Below are 5,496 nucleotides of genomic sequence, written 5' to 3'. Positions count from 1 at the left end.
CATCTGAGTCAGAACAGTGCTTTCCTTTGACCAAGATGGAATTTAACCCAGTCACTCTTGACTGACCAATGAAATGTCCTGAAGATCGTCTTGCTTTGAACATGGGTACTGAATGGCTCTAGGCAGGGCAGACATGAGGTTCTGAGAGATAAACTAGGAGGTAAGATTTGTATCCTGCCTGGGTGATTCTCCTTCCCTTGGTGTGTGTTAATTTTTGTCTTTTAAGTATTACCCACAGGGTCCTTCTTGCCATTTGAAAATCTACTGTGATCCATTCATCACTTTTATGAGACAAAGCTATGCTGATAGAATTGTAAACTTTGATGCTCTAAAACATTTAAAATTCTGGAATGCCCTTATGTGAATTACTGGCAAGCTCAGAGATATTGATTCTTATTGAAGATAAGCATATGATCATGAGTAGATCTTAGATTTTTTAAATAAAAGCTTAGGACATCTAGACTAGCCACAGTTGGCCTAGATTCCTCTTTACCCAGCCACAGTGATAGAAGAACATATGTTTTCTATAGTCCAATACTGCCCAAACCCTCTCTCCATGGTGTAGTTTATATTCTCCAAAGGGAAGTTGTTGTTGTTGTTGTTGTTGTTGTTGTGTGTGTGCGTGTGTGTGTGTGTATGTGTGTGTGTGTGTGTGTGTGTGTGTGTATGCCTATGTGTGCATGTGGAAGCCAGAGGTTGATGTCAAGTGTCTTTTGATTGTTTCTTTATATTTTGAGTCAGGGTCTCTCACTGAACCTAAAAATGGTTTATTTGGCTGGTTTGGATGGTCAAATAACTTCAGGGATCTGCTACTGATGGAGTTAGAGATATCTGTGCCATGACCAGGTTTTTTATATAGGTTCTAGAAATATGATTTCAGGACATCATGCTTCTGTGGCAGACATTTTACCAGCAGCCATCTCTCCAGCCCTGGAAATTGAGTTTTATACATGAAAGAAATACATTATAAATTTGTTAATTCTAATGTATCAAACAAATAAAGGTTAAACATTTCTTAAAAAAAAAATGGAGCACCCTCTAAGAGGCTATTGGAAAGGTGGATGGCATGAATAACTCTGGGAGGGCAGACTGGGAGGGAGCCAACATTTGGGATGCAAATAATTGAAATAATTAATTAGATGTATATATATATATATATATATATATATATATATATATAATATATCTCATATTAGGAACAAAAAAAAATCCAGGATATTGAAACCTATACTCACCAACAAAAGAACTGCTGTGGGAAACACCATCCCTGACCTAAAGCTGTATTACGGAGCAATAGTCATAAAAGCTGTATGGTATTGGTACAGAGAAAGGCAGGAAGATCAATGGAACAGAGTTGTTGACCCAGAAATGAACCCACATTCCTATGGTTACTTGATATTTGACAAAGGAACTAAACTCATCTAGTGGGAAAAAGACAGCATTTTCAACAAATGGTGCTGGTTCAACTTGAGGTCAGCACATAAAAGAATGCAAATCGACCAATTTTTGTCTCTTTGTACATAGCTCAAGTCCAAGTGGTTCAAGGATCTCCACATAAAACCAGATACAGTGAAACTAATAGAAGAGAAATTGGGTAAGAGACTCGAACATATGGGCACAGGGGAAATTTTCCTGAACAGAACACCAATGGCTTATGCTCTAAGGTCAAGAATTAACAAATGGGACCTCATCAAATTGCAAAGCTTCTGTAAGGCAAAAGACCCTGTCAGTAGGACAAAAGAGCAACCAATAGATTTGGAAAAGTTCTTTACCAATCCTACATTTGATAGAGGGATAATATCCAATATATACAAAGAACTCAAAAAGTTAGACACCAGAGATCCAAAAATCCCTATTAAAAATGGGGTACAGAGCAAAATAAAGAATTCTCAGCTGAGGAATACCAAATGGCTGGGAAGCACTTAAAGAAATCTTCAACATCCTTAGTCATCAGGGTAATGCAAATCAAAACGACCCTGAGATTCCATCTCATACCAGTCAGAATGGCTAAGATCAAAAACCCAGGTGACAGCAGATACTGGCTAGGATGTGGAGAAAGAGGAACACTCCTCCATTGCTGGTGGGATTGCAAGCTGGTACAGTTACTCTGGAAAACAGTCTGGCAGTTCCTCTGAAAACTGGACATAATACTACCTGAGGAACCAGCAATACCTCTCCTGTGCATATACCCAAAAGATGCTCCAACATAAAACAAGGACACATGTTCCACTGTGTTCATAGCAGTCTTATTTAATATAGCCCAAAGCTGGAAATAACCTAGATTTCCTTCAATAGAGGAATGGATACAGAAAATGTGGTACATTTAAACAATGGAGTACTACTCCACTATTAAAAACACTTCCATGAAATTCTTAGGCAAATCGATAGATCTAGAAAATATCATCCTGAGTGAGGTAACCCAGTCACAAAAGAACACACACTGATAAGTGGATATTATCCCCAAAGCTTAGAATACCCAAGATACAATTCACAGACCACATAGAAGCTCAAGAAGAAGGAAGACTAAAGTGTGGATTCTTTGTTCCTTCTTAGAAGGGGGAACAAAATACCCATGGGAGGAGATACAGAGCTTAAGTGTAAAGCAGGGACTGATGGAAAATTCACCTATTGACTGTCCCACCTGGGGATCCATCCCATATAATTCAAAAACCCAGACATTATTGTAGATGCCAAGATATGCTTGCTGACAGAAGCCTGATACAGCTGTCTCCTGAGATGCCCTGCCAGTGCCTGACAAATACAGATATGGATGCTCGCAGCCAACCATTGAACTGAGCATGGGGTCCGTAAGGGAGTAGTTAGAGAAAGGAATGAAACAGCTAAAGGGTCTTGCAGCCTTATAGGAGTAAGACCAATATCAACCAACCAGACTCCCCCCTCCCCCCAGATCTCCCAGGGACTAAACTACCAACCAGAGTACACATGGAGCAACCCATTGCCGAAGCCGTATATATAACAGAGGATGACCTTGTTGGACATCAGTGGGAGAAGAGGTCCTAGATCCTGTGAATACTTGATGTCCCAGTGTAGGGGAATGCCAGGATGGGGTAACGGGAGTGGGTGGGTGGGTAGGGGAACACCCTCATAGAAGCAGAGGGGTTGCAGATGGGATAGGGGCTTTGCAGATGGGAAACCAGGAAAAGGGATAACATTTAAAATGTAAATAAAAATATCTATTAAAAATTCAAAATAGTCTGTATTTTTGTACAAATTAAAAGTCTATAAATTAAAATATAAAAATATTTAAGTTTCATATGTTCAAATATAAAATATGAATAGTATTTATGATGTATATACAAGCAAATATGTATGTTATTTCAATATATTATTGATCAAAGAGAAATAGTATTCATACTAACTTGTTCAGGTTTTTAATTGCACATATATAGATATAAATGAATGATATGTGTTCAAAATATACATACATAAAACTAAAGTATATAAACAGATTATTTACATTATACACAGTGTATATATATGTTCCCACATGTGTATTAAAATATTAAATATATGCATATTACATACACAAAATTTGAGTTTACATATAATATAAAATATATTCACATAACTGTAATTCTCTATATAATTAGCACCATTGCAATAATGGATTGATGAATTATTAATTTTAATTTTTTAGTAATAGTACTTACTTGAGTATCTTTGATAATAGTTAACCCAAAGTAATAAAAGGAAAGCAGGAGAGTTTTGTTTTACAATTCACAAATTTTCAATATATGCCTATGATAACCAATAGTGTTTAAGAATAAATGAATGTATTAACAGAACAGAATACAAAGTTTAGAAAGAAACTCATGTTAGTATGGGAACTTTCCTGACAACAGAATATAACCTTATAACTGCAGGTGTATTAAAAAATACTGACAATTCAAACAATAATTTTTAGGTTATAATAAAATAACTCCATGACTTTCAGCAAAGGGAAAATTTTAAGTTAACAAGGAAGGCTATAGCCCTAAGGAAAATAGATGTAACAGCTAACTATCATATAAGAATTTCTGTTAATTGAAAGCCCTAACAGCATAAATGTTAGAAGATCAAATATAGAATATATTAATTAAAAATAATTTATCTCTCTTATATGCAAAGAAATTTTGGAAATTAATAAGATAAATTAATTTCTATAATATATAAATCTAAATAAGCAATGAACATAATGGTTGTTCAATCTTTAACCAGTAAGAAATGAAGTAATATCTTCACGTAATATTGCCACATACCTCCCAGGTAGTTAAAGAAGGAAATTGGATAAGAATTTTCATGGTTAGAAGGTGGAGCATGACAAACACTCGGATAACATGTATAGGAGGGGGAACTGTATTTTGCAAAAGAATTGGACACCTTTTGACTGCACTGTCCAAGCCTGATAAATGACCTCTATATCTATTTATAGTCACCCCATCATATAAACTCTGAAACATTATATATTTTGAACAGAGTCAATTTCCCTGTAGTGTCCCTATCAACTCTGGGTTCCTCGAGCTTTCCCTTAACTCTTTCAGAAGACTCTTGATAGCCTTCTCATGTTTGGCTATGGTATAGAGGAGGAAGGGAGCTGAGGATGGGGGTAGGGGTTGTGAAGGGGGTGCTGGGAGGGCAGGGAGCTTCAATCGCAATGTAAAGTGGATAAATAAATTAATGGAAAAATAATAAAATAAATCAATTAGTAAAAAAAGGTATGTATATAACCAAGTAGGTACAAAGGGTTGCATTTATTCACCCCCTACTAGTCTACATAAATATGGAAATGATATGGCACTGGAAGCTGGTGTTGAAATCATGTTTAAAATTATTCTATAGATGGATACAGTGTTTTGATATAAACTGTCACCAGGATTTTGTACTTTTTATGTTTCTACTTCAATGGTATGGGAACCCAAAAGTGTAAGCATTGAGAGTATGAAGTCAGCAATGAATTATGCATACATAAGTGTGTGCATATATGTGCATACCACTTGTTTTATGATGGTAGCAAGTTGTGCCAGCTGAATAGATAGTTGAGACAGTGAGGCACATAGAACCTACTGAAAGGCAATCCTGTAGCCAGGAAGGAACCCCAGTGGAGTGATAGGGACACCAACTCACTCTCAAAACTATCGACCCAAAATATATCCTGCATGCAAGAAATGCAGGGATGGGGTGTGACGGGGAGACTGAGGGAATGGCCAAGTAATAACTGGCCCAACCTGAGACTCATTCCATGGGCAACCACCAATTCCTGACACTATTAATGACACTCTGAGACCAGAGCCTAGCATGATTGTCCTCTGAGAGGCTCCACTCAGAAGCTGACTTCAGATCCAGAGACCCACAGCCAAATATTGGCTAAAGCTTGGGGACTCTTATGGAAGAGTTTGGGGAAAGATTGAGGGGCCCAAAGGTCATAGGAACTCAACAAAAATACCAACAGAATCAACTAACCTGGACCCTCGGGAGCTCTCAGAGCCTAAACCATCA

The sequence above is a fragment of the Mus pahari genome, chromosome 14 (genome assembly GCF_900095145.1).
Source record: "Mus pahari chromosome 14, PAHARI_EIJ_v1.1, whole genome shotgun sequence".
NCBI classification, from domain to species: domain Eukaryota; kingdom Metazoa; phylum Chordata; class Mammalia; order Rodentia; family Muridae; genus Mus; species Mus pahari.
The sequence above is the reverse complement of the archived record's forward strand: the minus strand, read 5'-3'. Positions refer to the sequence as shown.